The sequence below is a fragment of the Triticum urartu genome, chromosome 4 (genome assembly GCF_003073215.2).
Source record: "Triticum urartu cultivar G1812 chromosome 4, Tu2.1, whole genome shotgun sequence".
NCBI lineage: Eukaryota > Viridiplantae > Streptophyta > Magnoliopsida > Poales > Poaceae > Triticum > Triticum urartu.
In genome coordinates, this window is record NC_053025.1 from 501,586,858 (window position 1) to 501,604,745 (window position 17,888).

Sequence of the window (17,888 nt, forward strand, 5' to 3'; positions counted from 1 at the left end):
TGCTGTGGTTAGGTTTACCTTAATACTTTTGTTGTAGTTGCGGATGCTTGCAATAGAGGTTAATCATAAGTGGGATGCTTGTCCAAGTAAGGGCAGTACCCAAGCACCGGTCCACCCACATACCAAATTATCAAAGTACCGAACGCGAATCATATGAGCGTGATGAAAACTAGCTTGATGATATTCCCATGTGTCCTTGGGAGCGCTTTACATCATATAAGAGTTTGTCCAGGCTTGTCCTTTGCTACAAAAAGGATTGGGCCACCTTGCTGCACCTTATTTACTTTTGTTTCTTGTTGCTCGTTACAAATTATCCTATCACAGAACTATTTGTTACCACTTATTTCAGTACTTATAGAGAATACCTTGCTGGAAACCGCTTATCATTTCCTTCTGCTCCTCGTTGGGTTCGACACTCTTACTTATCGAAAGGACTACGATAGATCCCCTATACTTGTGGGTCATCAAGACCCTTTTCTGGCGCCGTTGCCGGGGAGTGAAGCGCCTTTGGTAGGTGGAATTTGGTAAGGAAAAATTTATATAGTGTGATGAAATTTACTGTCACTTGTTACCATGGAAAGTAATCCCCCGAGGGGCTTGTTTGGGGTATCTTCACCCCGACCAGTAGAGCAAAGAGTTGCTCCTCAACCTACTCAACCTACTGAAAATGAAAATGAAAATGTCTGCTTTGAAATTCCTTCGGGTATGATAGAAAAACTGCTAGCTAATCCTTTTTTAGGAGATGGAACAAAACATCCTGATGAGCATCTAATATATGTGGATGAAGTTTTTGGATTATTTAAGCTTGCAGGTGTACCCAGAGATGTTGTTAAGAAGAAGATATTCCCTTTATCTTTATAGGGAGATGCATCGACATAGTATAGGCTATGTGATGATATGGGGTCTTGGAATTACAAACGATTGAAATTGGAATTTCATCAGAAGTTTTATCCTATGCATCTTTTTCATCATGATCGCAATTACATATATAACTCTTGGCCTCGCGAAGGAGAAAGCATCGCTCAAGCATGGGGGAGGCTTAAATCAATGTTATATTCATGCCCCAATCATGAGCTCTCAAGAGAAATGATTATTCAAAAAATTTATGCTTGGCTTTCTGAAAACAATCGCACCATGCTTGATACTTCTTGTGATGGCGCTTTTATGATGAAGACTATTGAATTCAAATGAGATTTATTGGAAAGAATTAAACGCAACTCCGAAGATTGGGACCTCGACAAAGGTAAGGAGTCAGGTATGACACCTAGTTTTGATTGTGTTAAATCTTTTATGGATACCGATATTTTTCGTAAATTTAGCACTAAATATGGACTTGACTCCGAAATAGTAGCTTCTTTCTGTGAATCTTTTGCTACTTATGTTGATCTCCCCAAGGAGAAGTGGTTTAAATATCATCCTCCCATAGAAGTAAAAGTAGCAGCACCTATTAAGTTGAAGAAAAGATTGTCACTTATAATGATCCAATTGTTCCTACTTCTTATGTTGAGAGACCACCTTTTCCTGTTAGGATAAAGGATCATGCTAAAGCTTCAACTGTGGTTCGTAAAAGCAATATTAAAACTTATACACCTCATGAGCACATTAAAGTTGAACCTGATATTGCTATTGTTAAAGATCTCTTGTCTGATAATATTGATGGGCATGTTATTTATTTCTGTGATGAAACTGCTAGAATTGCTAAACCGTGTGCTAAAGACAAACCTAGACCTGTGGTAGGCATGCCTGTTATTTGTGTTAAAATAGGAGATCATTGTTATCATGGCTTATGTGATATGGGTGCTAGTGCTAGTGCAATACCTTATTCCTTATACAAAGAAGTTATGCATGATATTGCACCTGCTGAGATGGAAGATATTGATGTCACAATTAAACTTGCCAATAGAGATACCATTTCACTAATGGGAATTGTTAGAGATATTGAAGTCTTGTGTGGGAAAACTAAATATCCTGCTGATTTTCTTGTTCTTGGTTCCCCATAAGATAGCTTTTGTCCCATTATTTTTGGTAGACCCTTCTTAAATACTGTTAATGCTACCATAGATTGCAAAGGGGATGTTGTTACTATCAGTTTAGATGATATGACTCATGAATTTAATTTCTCTAAATTTAGTAGACAACACCGTGAAGAAGAATTACCTAGTAAGGATGAAATTATTGGCCTTGCTTCTATTGCCGTACCTCCTAGTGATCCTTTAGAACAATATTTGCTAGACCATGAAAATGACATGTTTATGAATGAAAGAAGGGAATTAGATGAAGTATTCTTTAAACAGGAACCTATTCTGAAAAACAATTTGCCTGTTGAAATCCTAGGGGATCCTCCTCCACCCAAGGGTGATCCCGTGTTTGAGCTTAAACCATTACCTGATACTCTTAAATATGCTTATCTTGATGAGAAAAAGATATATCATGTTATTATTAGTGCTAACCTTTTAGAGCATGAGGAAGAGAGATTATTGAAAACTCTGAAGAAGCACTGTGCTGCTATTGGGTATACTCTTGATGATCTTAAGGGCATTAGTCCCACTCTATGTCAACATAAAATTAATTTGGAAGAAGATGCTAAACCAGTTCGTGATCATCAACGCTGGATGAATCCTAAAATGAAAGAAGTGGTAAGAAAGGAAATACTAAAGCTCCTTGAGGCAGGTATAATCTATCCCGTTGCTGATAGTCAGTGGGTAAGCCCTGTCCATTGTGTCCCTAAGAAGGGAGGTATTACTGTTATTCCTAATGATAAAGATGAATTGATCCCTCAAAGAATTATTACTGGTTATAGGATGGTAATTGATTTTCGCAAATTAAATAAGGCTACTAAAAAGGATCATTACCCCTTACCTTTTATCGACCAAATGCTAGAAAGATTATCCAAACATACACATTTTTGCTTTCTAGATGGTTATTTTGGTTTCTCTCAAATACCGGTGTCAGCTAAAGATCAACCAAAGACAACTTTTACATGCCCTTTTGGTACTTTTTCTTGTAGACGTATGCCTTTTGGTTTATGTAATGCACCTGCTACCTTTCAAAGATGCATGATGGCTATATTCTCTGACTTTTGTGAAAAGATTTGTGAGGTTTTCATGGATGACTTTTCCGTCTATGGATCTTCTTTTGATGATTGCTTGAGCAACCTTGATCGAGTTTTGCAGAGATGTGAAGAAACTAATCTTGTCTTGAATTGGGAAAAGTGCCACTTTATGGTTAATGAAGGTATTGTCTTGGGGCATAAAGTTTCTGAAAGAGGTATTGAAGTTGATAAAGCCAAAGTTGATGCTATTGAGAAGATGCCATGTCCCAAGGACATCAAAGGTATAAGAAGTTTCCTTGGCCATGCCGGATTTTATAGGAGGTTTATTAAGGACTTCTCAAAAATTTCTCGGCCTCTGACTAATTTATTACAAAAATATATACCATTTGTTTTTTATGATGATTGTGTAGAAGCATTTGAAATACTTAAGAAAGCATTGATCTCTGCACCTATTGTTCAACCACCTGATTGGAATTTACCCTTTGAAATTATGTGCGATGCTAGTGATTATGTTGTACGTGCTGTTCTAGGACAAAGAGTTGATAAGAAACTAAATGTTATTCAATATGCCAGTAAAACTCTAGACAATGCTCAAAGAAATTATGCTACCACTGAAAAAGAATTCTTAGCAGTTGTATTTGCTTGTGATAAGTTTAGACCTTATATTGTTGATTCTAAAGTAACTATTCACACTGATCATGCTGCTATTAAATATCTTATGGAAAAGAAAGATGCTAAACCTAGACTTATTAGATGGGTTCTCTTGCTACAAGAATTTGATTTGCATATTGTTGATAGAAAGGGAGCTAAGAACCCCGTTGCAGACAACTTGTCTAGGTTAGAAAATGTGCTTGATGACCCGCTTCCTATTGATGATAGCTTTCCTGATGAGCAATTAAATGTCATAAATGCTTCTCATACTGCTCCATGGTATGCTGATTATGCTAATTACATTGTTGCTAAGTTTATACCACCTAGTTTCACATACCAGCAAAAGAAAACGTTCTTCTATCATTTGAGGCATTACTTTTGGGATGACCCACATCTTTATAAAGAAGGAGTAGATGGTGTTATTAGACGTTGTGTACCTGAGCATGAACAGGAACAGATCCTGCGCAAGTGTCACTCTGAAGCCTATGGAGGACACCATGCTGTAGATAGAACTGCACATAAGGTATTGCAATCTGGTTTTTATTGGCCTACTCTCTTCAAGGATGCCCGTAAGTTTGTCTTATCTTGTGATGAATGTCAAAGAATTGGTAATATTAGTAGACGTCAAGAAATACCTATGAATTATTCACTCATTATTGAACCATTTGATGTTTGGGGCTTTGACTATATGGGATCCTTTCCTTCCTCTAATGGATATACACATATTTTAGTTGCTGTTGATTACGTTGCTAAGTGGGTAGAAGCTATTCCAACTAGTAGTGCTGATCATAACACTTCTATTAAAATGCTTAAAGAAGTTATTTTTCCAAGATTTGGAGTCCCTAGATATTTAATGACTGATGGTGGTTCACATTTTATTCATGGTGCCTTCTGTAAAATGCTTGCTAAATATGATGTTAATCATAGAATTGCATCCCCTTATCATCCTCAGTCTAGTGGTTAAGTAGAATTGAGTAATAGAGAACTCAAATTAATTTTGCAAAAGACTGTTAATAGATCTTGAAAAAATTGGTCCAAGAAACTTGATGATGCATTATGGGCCTATAGAACTGCATATAAAAATCCTATGGGTATGTCTCCGTATAAAATGGTATATGGAAAAGCATGTCACTTACCTCTCGAACTAGAACACAAGGCATATTGGGCTATTAAAGAACTCAATTATGATTTTAAACTTGCTGGTGAGAAGAGGTTATTTGATATTAGCTCACTTGATGAATGGAGAACCCAAGCCTACGAAAATGCCAAGTTGTTTAAAGAAAAAGTTAAACGATGGCATGATAAAAGGATACAAAAGCGTGAGTTTAATGTAGGTGATTATGTATTACTATACAACTCTCATTTAATATTTTTTGCAGGAAAACTTCTCTCTAAATGGGAAGGTCCTTACGTTATCGAGGAGGTCTATCATTCCGGTGCCATAAAAATCAACAACTTTGAAGGCACAAATCCGAAGGTGGTGAACGGTCAAAGAATCAAACACTATATCTCAGGTAATCCCATAAATGTTGAAACCAATGTTATTGAAACCGTAACCCCGGAGGAATACATAAGGGACACTTTCCGGAACGTTTCAGACTCCGAAAAGGAATAGGTATGTGGTACGGTAAGTAAACCAACTCCAAAACAGTTTTAAGGCAATATTTCTCCGTTTTGGAATATTTAGAAAAATAGAAAAATAAGAAGCAGTCTGGGAAGGACACGAGGCCTCCACGAGGGTGGAGGGCGCGCCCTACCCTACTGGGCGCGCCCCCTACCTTGTGGGCACCTCGTGTGCTCTTCGGACTCCGTTTTCATACACGACACGTATTTTGGTCGGTAAAAATTCATTATATAATCTCCCGAAGGTTTTGACTCCCGTATCATGCAAAAATCTTCTATTTGTGTTTTGAGCTGTTGCTATTGCAGATTAGAGCAGGATGTCTTTGCAAGAGTCAGTTGGGGAGAGCCGGGTGTCTCATCCGGCACCGAGATCAATGACAAACAACAATGTTGACCTCTTTGGGCCAGCAACGGAGGAAGAGATGGAGGCCGAATTGAAGAGGATAGGTGCCATGGAGGAGGATCAAGAAGTCACTTCCCGCTTCCGAGCTGGATTCACCATGGGAGAACTGCAGAGCTCGGCTATTCCAAACTCGGTTATCCCTTCCAATGTTAGATTTCTTTCTTATGAGAATATGAAACAGAGCGTCATTGGTTCTCCCGCAGCTATGCAGCACCCTTGGGTGCAGGGAGCTTTGGTTGTTACAGGAAAACTCCGAAAGGAAATAATGGACCTCAAGCAGCAAGTCAATAAGCTCGAGGAGGAGAATCGTATCCTGAGAGGCATCATCGCCAAGAACATCACATCACCACCCACGAAATGAGAGACACAATCATCTGGGTATGGGCACTCCCCTTGGCAACTGCCAAGCTTGGGGGAGTGCCCCGGTATCGTATCACCATCACTTTTATCTTTACCGTTTTTCTTAGTTCGATCCTTTTGGTAATATCTTGATCTAGTAGAATAAAAGTTCTTAGTATGATCTAGTTGTGATTTTTGCTTTATAATCCTTCTATGTAATCAAGTCCGTGAGCTATATAATAAAGATTAGTGTTGAGTCAAGGGCTTGATTATTTTGCCATGATCCTAAAGAAATAAAAGAAAAGAGAAAGAAATAAAAAGAAACAAAGAGATCATGTGAGCCTTATGGAGAGTAATGAGCTCACATCGAAAAAGTATGATGAATAAAAGTTGTTGAGAGTTGACAAACATAGTTTTGGTCATCGTTGCAATTAATAGGAAGTAATAAAGAAAGAGAGGTCTTCACATATAAATATACTATCTTGGACATCTTTTATGATTGTGAGCACTCATTAAAATATGACATGCTAAAAGAGTTGACGTTGGACAAGGAAGACAACATAATGGGTTATGTTTTCTTACATCTGAGATAAATTATATTGTCATGGATCATCCAACATGGTTGAGCTTGCCTTTCCCCCTCATGCTAGCCAAATTCAACGCACCAAGGAGAGATACTACTTGTGCTTCCAAATACCCTTAAACCAGTTTTGCCATGAGAGTCCACTATACCTACCTATGGATTGAGTAAGATCCTCCAAGTAAGTTGTCATTGGTGCAAGCAATAAAAATTGATCTCTAAATATGTATGACTTATTAGTGTGGGAGAAAATAAGCTTTATACGATCGTGTGATATGGAAGAAATAAAGGCGACAGACTGCATAATAAAGGTCCATATCATAAGTGAAGGAAATATGCCCTAGAGGCAATAATAAAGTTATTATTTATTTCCTTATATCATGATAAATGTTTATTATTCATGCTAGAATTGTATTAACCGGAAACATAATACATGTGTGAATACATAGACAAACAAACTGTCACTATTATGCCTCTACTTGACTGGCTCGTTGATCAAAGATGGTTATGTTTCCTAACCATAGACATGAGTTGTCATTTGATTAACGGGATCACATCATTAGGAGAATGATGTGATTGACTTGACCCGTTCCGTTAGCATAGCACTTGATCTTTTAGTTTGTTGCTATTGCTTTCTTCATGACTTATACATGTTCCTATGACTATGAGATTATGCAACTCCCGTTTACCGGAGGAACACTTTGTGTGCTACCAAACGTCACAACGTAACTGGGTGATTATAAAGGTGCTCTACAGGTGTCTCCGAAGGTACTTGTTGGGTTGGCGTATTTCGAGATTAGGATTTGTCACTCCGATTGTCGGAGAGGTATCTCTGGGCCCTCTCGGTAATGCACATCACCTAAGCCTTGCAAGCATTGCAACTAATGAGTTAGTTGCGAGATGATGTATTACGGAACGAGTAAAGAGACTTACCGGTAACGAGGTTGAACTAGGTATTGAGATACCGACGATCGAATCTCGGGCAAGTAACATACCAATGATAAAGGGAACAACGTATGTTGTTATGCGGTTTGACCGATAAAGATCTTCATAGAATATGTGGGAGCCAATATGAGCATCCAGGTTCCACTATTGGTTATTGACCGGAGACGTGTCTCGATCATGTCTACATAGTTCTCGAACCCGTAGGGTCCGCACGCTTAAAGTTCGGTGACGATCGTAATAAGAGTTTTTGTGTTTTGATGTACCGAAGGTTGTTCGGAGTCCCGGATGAGATCGGGGACATGACGAGGAGTCTCTAAATGGTTGAGACGTAAAGATTGATATATTGGATGACTATGTTTGGACATCGGAAGGGTTCCGAGTGGTTCAGGCATTTTTCCAGAGTACCGGGAGGTTACCGGAACCCCCGGAAGAAGTTATGGGCCTTATGGGCCATAAGAAGGAAGCACACCAGCCCACAAGGGGCTGGTGCGCCCCCTTTGGGCAGGAGGCCGAATTGGAGAAGGTTTGGGGGGTGCGCCCCCCCCCCCTTTCCTTCTCTCCTACTCCTCCTTCCCTTCCTCTCCTACTCCAACTAGGGAAGGGAGGAATCCTACTCCCGGTGGGAGTAGGACTCCTCCAGGGCGCGCCATAGGGGCTGGCCCTCTCCCCCTCCTCCACTCCTTTATATACAGGGGTGGGGGCACCCCATAGACACACAAGTTGATCTTCGTGATCGTTCCTTAGCCGTGTGCGGTGCCCCCTTCCACCATATTCCACCTCGGTCATATCGTAGCGGTGCTTAGGCGAAGCCCTGCGTCGGTAGAGCATCATCACCGTCATCACGCCGTCGTGCTGACGAAACTATCCCTCAACACTTTGCTGGATCGGAGCTCGAGGGACGTCACCGAGTTGAACGTGTGCAGAACTCAGAGGTGCCGTATGTTCGGTACTTGGATCGTTTGGATCGGGAAGACGTACGACTACTTCCCCTATGTTGTGTCAACGCTTCCGTCGCTGGTCTACGAGGGTACGTAGACAACACTCTCCTCTCTCGTTGCTATGCATCACCATGATCTTGCGTGTACGTAGGAAATTTTTTGAAATTACTGCGTTCCCCAACAATAAGTGGCAATATAAAGTGACGTTCTTTCGCATTAAGATTTTGTGCATCCAACCATAAAAGTGTATGACAACCTCTGCTTCCCTCTGCAAAGGGCCTATCTTTTATTTCTATCTCCTACCTTGCATAAGAGTCATGGCGATCTTCACCCTTCCGTTTTACATTTTATCCTTTGGCAAGCACAGTATGTTGGAAAGATCCTGGTATATATGGCTAATTGGATGTGAGTTTTCATAAACTATTACTGTTGACATTACCCTTGAGGTAAAACGTTGGGAGGCAAAACTATAAGCCTCTATCTTTATCTGTGTCCGATTAAAACTCCATACCCATAAGTATTGCGTGAGTGTCAGCAATTGTGAAAGACTATATGACAGTTGAGTATGTCGACTTGCTGAAAAGCTCTTATACATTGACTCTTTCCTATGTTATGATAAATTGCAATTGCTCCAACGACTGAGATTATAGTTTGTTAGTTTTCAATGAAGTTTACTATTCATACTTGAGATTGTGATTGAATTATTACTCTAGCATAAGAAATCATATGCCAAGAATTATATAAGTTGTTGTCCTCAGAATGATCATGATGCCCTCATGTCCGTATTTTATTTTTATCGACACCTCTATCTCTAAACATGTGGACATATTTTTCGATTTCGGCTTTTCGCTTGAGGACAAGCGAGGTCTAAGCTTGGGGGAGTTGATACGTCCATTTTGCATCATGCTTTTATATCGATATTTATTGCATTATGGGCTATTATTACACATTATGTCACAATACTTATGCCTATTCTCTCTTATTTTACAAGGTTTACATAAAGAGGGAGAATGCCAGCAGCTGGGATTCTGGGCTGGAAAAGGAGCAAATATTAGAGACCTATTCTGCATAGCTCCAAAAGTCCTGAAACTTCACGGAAGACGTTTTCCAAATATATAAAAAATACTGAGAGCAAGAACTTCACCAGGGGGGCACACCCTGCCTACGAGGGTGGGGGGCGCGCCCTACCCCCCTAGGCGCGCCCCCTACCTCATGGGCCCCCTGGTGGCCCTCCGGTGGCCATCTTCTGCTATATGAAGTCTTTCGATGGGAAAAAATAACAAGCCATCTTCTCGGATGAAACTCCGCCGCCACGAGGCGGAACCTTGGCGGAACCAATCTAGGGCTCTGGCAGAGCTGTTCTGTCGGGGAAACTTCCCTCCCAAAGGGGGAAATCATCGCCATCGTCATCACCAACCCTCTCATCGGGAGAGGGCAATCTCCATCAACATCTTCATCAGCACCATCTCCTCTCAAAACCCTAGTTCATCTCTTGTATCCAATTCTTGTCTCCAAGTCCGGGATTGGTGCTAGTAGGTTGCTAGTAGTGTTAATTACTCCTTATAGTTGATGCTAGTTGGTTTAATTGGTGGAAGATCATATGTTCAGATTCTATATGCACATTAATACCCCTCTGATTATGAACATGTTTATGATTTGTGAGTAGTTACTTTTGTTCCTGAGGACACGGGAGAAGTCTTGCTATTAGTAGTCATGTGAATTTGGTATTCGTTCGATATTTTGATGAGATGTATGTTGTCTCTTCTCTAGTAGTGTTATGTGAACATCGACTACATCACACTTCACCATTGTTTGGGCCTATAGGAAGGCATTGGGAAGTAATAAGTAGATGATGGGTTGCTAGAGTGACAGAAGCTTGAACCCTAGTTTATGCGTTGCTTCGTAAGGGGCTGATTTGGATCCATATGTTTCATGCTATGGTTAGGTTTACCTTAATACTTTTGTTGTAGTTGCGGATGCTTGCAATAGAGGTTAATCATAAGTGGGATGCTTGTCCAAGTAAGGGCAGTACCCAAGCACTGGTCCACCCACATACCAAATTATCAAAGTACCGAACACGAATCATATGAGCGTGATGAAAACTAGCTTGAAGATATTCCCATGTGTCCTTGGGAGCGCTTTACATCATATAAGAGTTTGTCCAGGCTTGTCCTTTGCTACAAAAAGGATTGGGCCACCTTGCTGCACCTTATTTACTTTTGTTACTTGTTTCTCGTTACAAATTATCCTATCACAAAACTATCTGTTACCACTTATTTCAGTACTTGTAGACAATACCTTGCTAGAAACCGCTTATCATTTCCTTCTGCTCCTCGTTGGGTTCGACACTCTTACTTATCGAAAGGACTACGATAGATCCCCTATACTTGTGGGTCATCAGTGAATATCTGAGTTATGAGTTTGGACTTCATTTTAAACAATGCGGAATAGTTTCGCAACTCACGCCACCTGGAACACCACAACATAATGGTGTGTCCGAACATCGTAACCGCACTTTATTAGATATGGTGTGATCTATGATGTCTCTCACTGATTTACCGCTATCGTTTTGGGAGACTGAAGGAAATATGCCCTAGAGGCAATAATAAAGTTGTTATTTATATTTCCTTATATCATGATAAATGTTTATTATTCATGCTAGAATTGTATTAACCGGAAACTTAGTACATGTGTGAATACATAGACAAACAGAATGTCACTAGTATGCCTCTTCTTAACTAGCTTGTTAAATCAATGATGGTTATGTTTCCTAACAATAGACATGAGTTGTCATTTGATTAACAGGGTCATATCATTAGAGAATGATGTGATTAACTTGACCATCCATTAGCTTAGCACAATGATCGTTTAGTTTGTTGCTATTGCTTTCTCCATAACTTCTACATGTTCCTATGACTATGAGATCATGCAACTCCCGAATACCGGAGAAACACTTTGTGTGCTACCAAACGTCACAACGTAACTGGGTGATTATAAAGGTGCTCTACAGGTGTCTCCGATGGTGTTTGTTGAGTTCGTATAGATCGAGATTAGGATTGGCACTCCGATTGTCCGAGAGGTATCTCTAGGCCCTCTCGGTAATGTACATCACTATAAGCCTTGCAAGCAATGTAGCTAATGAGTTAGTTATGGGATGTAGCATTATGGAATGAGTAAAGAGACTTGCCGGTAACGAGATTGAACTAGGTATTGAGATACCGATAATCGAATCTCGGGCAAGTAACATACCGATGACAAAGGGAACAACGTATATCATTATGAGGTTTGACTGATAAAGATCTTCGTAGAATATGTGGGAGCCAATATGAACATCCAGGTTCCGCTATTGGTTATTGACCAGAGACGTGTCTCGGTCATGTCTACATAGTTATCGAACCTGTAGGGTCCGCACGCTTAACGTTCGGTGACGACCGGTATTAGGAGTTTATATGTTTTAATGTACCGAAGGTTGTTCGGAGTCCCGGATATGATCACAGACATGACGAGGAGTCTCTAAATGGTCGAGACATAAAGATCGATATATTGGATGACTATGTTTGACATCGGAATGGTTCCGGTAAGTTTGGGCATTAATCGGAGTACCGGGGGTTACCGGAACCCCCCGGGGAGTATATGGGCCCTAATGGGCTTTAGGGGAGAGAGGGAGGGGCTGCCTAGGGCAGGCCATGCGCCCCCCAAGGCCTAGTCCGAATTGGACTAGGGGGGAGGGGCGCCGCCTGTCGTGGTTCTAAGTCTGACAGTAATGTAGGGGGGTAAGTATGGAGAGGCAAGATCTTAGCTATGGAGAAGTTGTAAGCACACAAGGTTTACGAGTTCAGGCCCTTCTCGGAGGAAGTAACAACCCTACGTCTCGGAGCCCGGAGGCGGTCGACTGGATTATGTGTGTATGAATTACAGGGGTGCGAACCCTTTACACTGAGGAGGGGGTGGCTTATATAGAGTTCGCCGGACCCCTCCGGCCCTCAGTTATGCAGGGTTTAATATACATTAAGGTCGGGCGTTACTGGTAACGCCCTTAATAAAGTGTTATAATGACCATAAAAGCTACTTAATAACCGACCGTTAGCGTGCGGAGTGCCTTTAGGTCTTCTCCCCGTCGAGTGGTTTGGTCTTGGTCGAGTGATCGCTTCTTGGTCGAGTGTCTTCGAGTCTGTCGAGTGGAACACCTCCAAGTCGATTGAAAGGTGATTTCTTCTAGAGATGTCCTTGGGTAGGGCAGTTTGGACAGGTCCATGACCCTACCCTAGGTACATAGCTTCATCATTAGCCCCCGAATGGATCGAGGTTTGAGTGGGGAAGGAGTTGAGAATTTCCCCGACTCATTTTTCATGCCATGAGCATATCTGGTTTCGGATCAATGAACATGAGTGATGACAACAACTTCCTTTTCAGTCGCCATGATCCATTCTTAGTTTTTTTTGTCGAGTGAGTTTCTCTACTTGATAGGCTCCGAGTGATGGTGTGGAGGAGATCTTCGGTCCGACAAGTTGTTCTGTTGCCCACAGATTTCACGGGATCTGAATTTTGGGAAGCGCGTGGGACGGGGAGGCCGCAGTAATCGGATGGGATAGGGTGGAGCCGCCTCGATCCCCGCGCCACCTTTGTCGCCACGTATCGCGCGCGCGATTGCTACGAGATTTGACAGGACCGCCCGGGCCTACCAGTCAGCCACTCGGAAGCGGCCTCATATAAGGCGTCGGACCGGGGTCTCTCGAACAGTGCATCCCCATTATCTCTTCTCCTCTTCAGGCTCCTTCGTCACGCTCGCTCTCGCCCCAGCACCACCATTCCGGACGCGTCTCGCCGGTGACGATGGGGAAGGAGAAGACGGCGGCTCTAGAGCGGGCGAACAAGGTGACGGCAAGGGCGAAGGGGAAGGCGACCAGTCGGGGTGGATCTTCCTCGCGAACCGGCCTGCCGAAGGGCTGGATCCAGGGCGACTGGATCCGCTCGACGATCACCCAAGAGGACCTCGATGACCTAGCCGAGGGAGGGCTGATTCCCTATGAATCAGCGCGGCTTCCGAGGAATGAATCCGAGCCGCAACCTCGGGAGGGTGAGCGCATTCTCCTTGCCACCCACGTCGACCGTGGATTTTCCTTGCCTCCTCACCCTTTCTTTCAGGGATTTCTGAACTTCTTTGGGGATCAACTCCACCACTTCACTCCCAACACAATCGTTTATCTCGCCGCTTTCGTTTCTTTGTGTGAGAATTTCCTGGGTTGTCGGCCTCACTAGGGCCTTTTCAAGCACATTTTCACTTGTCGCTCCCAGACGGTGAAAAAGGCCAATCTGAGTGATGAGAGGACTCAAGTGATTCAGATGTGTGGGGGTCTTGGTGTTCAGATGAGAGGGAAAAGTTCCTTTCCGGCCATGATTCTTCCCGACTCGGTTCGGGGATGGTAGTCGACCTGGTTTTACTGCAAAGACCAATCGATGCCAGGGCAGTCGACTGGCCTCCCTCCCTTTACCATGGACCGAGTGAGGAAACCCTCCCCTTTGAAGGTGCTCCCGGAGGAGAAGGCGCGGGTGAGGGTGCTGGTTGAGCGAGTGGTCCAGCTTATCCGTGACGGGGTCACCGGTATGGATCTCTTGGAGGTCTTCCTTCAGCGGCGCATCTAGCCTCTTCAAGCTCGAGACCATCCGATGTGGATGTATTCGGGCTTGAAGACTCCACTCGGATTCACCCGGAAGAGGTCGATGACGACACACTGGAGAAGTGGCTGTCGGGCATGACCGGAAACAAGGACAACCCCAGGGGAGCCAGGAGAGTTCCTCCATTCAACCAGTCCCATGTACCAGAGAAGGTCCGATTCTGAGCTTTTGTTTGTAATCTGAATTCACTCGCGCAGCTGCCTATACTGCGTCGACTAACTTTGTTCTCCCTGCTTTCTTTCAGGCCATTATTGAAATGTATTCAATGCCCAACGGAGAGCAAGAGCAGGACCCAGAAGGAGAGGCGAGCGGCGGCGACAGTGGCAAATGGGATTCTGACGGTGGAGGGGACGAAGAAAGCGACGACCCAAGTGACGAAGAAGAAGTCGAGTCGCCTCCTCACAGGGAGAGGCGGTCCAAACTTGACCGAGAACGACCGAGCGCCCATGAAAAGGCGATTGCTCAAGCTGGTCAGTCTTCAAAGCGTCCTCGGACCTCTTCACCAACTCCAACTCAAAAAGCGTCAAAGCATCCCAAAGTCGCAGAGCCGAAGCTTCAGAAGGCGTTGCCGAAGATTAAGATTGACATCCCCGTCGCTTCTGCATAAGTGTCTCCCTTTATATTCACTCGACGCCCTGTGCTATTTGTTTTTCTTTATTTAACCGGACGAACTTTGGAACTGGCAGCGCTGCTACTTCTAGGACCTCAGCTTACAGGGACGATGATGAGGTGATGGAGGATGCGGTCACTTCTAATCTGGGTATGATTTCTGCCATTCTGTCTTTATTTTGGTCGATTCAACTACAATGTGTACCATTGGGTGATGTGATTTTGTCGATTGAACTTTGAACAGCCCCTAACATTATTGACCTCCCTGATTATGATGATGAAGAGCCCGAGAGGCCTTTGACAAGGAAAAATAGGCAAGCTCCTACAAGCGAGGTGCCACAATCGACGCCGAGGGCAGAACCAGTCGTTCAGGACGCTGGTGATGCCAATCGGGGTTGTGTTACCTTCGCCGTGCCATTGTCGAGTGCCTTGCCTTCTTCGTCGACTGCCCAGGCCCCTGTCGACCCACCTTCGGTTTTTGTGACCCATCATGTCCCAGAGGACGAAGTGAATGCTGCCAAGGAAGCCATACGCCAGGCGGGCATTATGATGGAGAAGATGAAGACGGTGCGGGACGCCAGCCAGGCCGCCAACGATGCCAGCTCGGCTCTCCAGAGCAATGTTCAGGTTAGTTGGTCGCCGCTTGTTCTGTTAGGATATGCTATCTGAAGACTCTTTTCCTGAAAATCTTTGCATCTGTACACCCACTGGGTGCGTCGATTAAATTTTTGAACTAGTGGGGGCACGCTGAGTGCACCCACTGGGTGTAGTCCCCGAGACTACGGTGGACTGCTGGCAGTCGACTGTAGTCTTTGTATTTCGATTCTTCGCTCGATGTGGTCTGGCCGCGTCGAGTGTAAACTGAACTGGTAGTTTGTCTCTTCCGCTCGGTCTGGGCGAGTGGGATCAGAACCAGTGGGGGCACGCCAAGTGCACCCACTTGGTGTAGTCCCCGAGACCGCGGTCGACTGCTGGCAGTCGACTGTGGTCTGAGTTCTATTTTCTCTTTTTTCTTCTTTTTTTTTACTCCCTGCACTCGACTCCGGCGGGCCGGTCGAGTGGGATCAGAACCGGTGGGGGCACGCAAAGTGCACCCACTGGGTGTAGTCCCCGAGACTATGGTGGACTACAGGCAGTCGACCGTAGTCTTAGTACTTATTGTCTTTGTCGTTTTTCGCTGTAAAATAACTTCTCCTCTTTGATTTCAGAAATCTTGTGATCTTGGAGCTCGCTTTGCTGACTTAGAGAAACAGCAGATCCAACTGAACCTTGACTTGGAGCTGGCCAAGACAGAGCTGCAAAAGGTCAAGGACGGCACCACTGGTAAGACGAGTTTGTCGACTGGTCTGTCTTAGGCTTGAGTACCCTTCTGCTCTTTCTGAATCAAGCATCATTTCTTTGCAGAAAAACTAAGAGAAGCTCTGGCGAAGAAGGATCAGGATTTGGCTGCTGCTCGAAAGGAGGCTGACGACAGAACCGCTCTGGCTGAACAGAAACTGGCTTCGGTCGGCCAGTTGGAAGAAGAGAATACCAAGATGAAATCTGCTCTGAACGAAGCCAACAAGGAGTGCACGCGCTGGAAGAAGGACAATCTCAACCTGTGCGAGAAGATGGAAGGCATTGCTCGCAGGAGGGACGATCTGGAGAGCTATCTGACGAGCCTTGCCAAGAAGTTGTTCATCAAGCTTGAAGGTGCACATTTTGTTCCGACTGATTTTTTTTGTGTCGACTCAGCGTACGAAAATTGACTTATCCTTGGATCGTGAATGCAGAGTTTTTCCAGAACTTCGAGGAGGAGACTGGGTGGATTGAGCCAGGTTTGGACCCAATCAATTCTCCCGTGAAAGATGAAACTGCCATGAATCTGCTCCGACTGGAATCCCGCATCGACGGTGTCATGGACTACTTGGCTCGACTGAAGGTCGCCATGTCACGGATCGACCCGGCACTTTGGCCAGAGGCCACGCTCTAGAATGACCTCGAGTCCCTGATGACTCGACTTAACGAGATCCCTGACCGAGTGCAGGAGTGGAAGAAATCTTCTGCCCGGTGTGGTGCTGATGTGGCTCTGTCTTTGGTTCGTGTCCATTGCAAGGAGGTGCGACAAGATAAGCTGGCGGCAATCAAGGTCGCCAACACCCAGAAGCATGACTTCTGATCTTTTATGGAGACTTTCATCGCCGCAGCCACTCGGATCGCCGACGGCGTCGACCTAGACGAGTTCGTCGAGCCTGCTAGTCCTCCTCCCGCGGAGTGAACAAACTTTTATGCCTCACCTTAAATTTGCCTCGGAATGCCGAGTGGTTTTTGTAACCCTTAAACTCTTTCGGGCTGAATGCCCGAGCACTTCGATCTGTGGTCCGGAACCTTTAGGATTTATCTGAACTTGGTTTATCGTTGAATATCTTCATGAATCTCCCGCCGAGTGAACTCGTTCTCCATTTGAGACAACTTTTGTATTTGTAGCGCAGCTCCGAAGGAGAAGGAAATAGTCGACCTGCACCTCGTTTCCCTTGCGGGTCGGCGATGGAGCGCGCATTGTATTTGTGGTGAAGCTCATCAGGAGAAGGTGGCAGTCGACCTGCACCTCGTTACTGCAGAGCGGGATGGAGCGCACGTTGTATTTGTGGCGAAGCTCTCCAGGAGAAGGCGGCAGTCGACCTGCACCTCGTTACTGCAGAGCGGGATGGAGCGCACGTTGTATTTGTGGCGAAGCTCTCCAGGAGAAGGCGTTAGTCGACCTGCACCTCGTTACTGCAGAGCGGGATGGAGCGCATGTTGTATTTGTGGCGAAGCTCTCAAGGAGAAGGCGGCAATCAACCTGCACCTCGTCGTCCTTGAGGATTGAGATGTGTTTCGTACTTAGGCGAGTACTGGACTGCAGCTAAGCCCCCGAGTGGGAGGCTGGCTCGCCACTCGGTAGGATTTTCAAACACTTAGGCGAGTACTGGACTGCAGCTAAGCCCCCGAGCGTGAGGGTCGCTCACCGCTCGGTAGGATTTTCAAACACTTAGGCGAGTACTGGACTGCAGCTAAGCCCCCGAGCGGGAGGGTCGCTCACCGCTCGGTAGG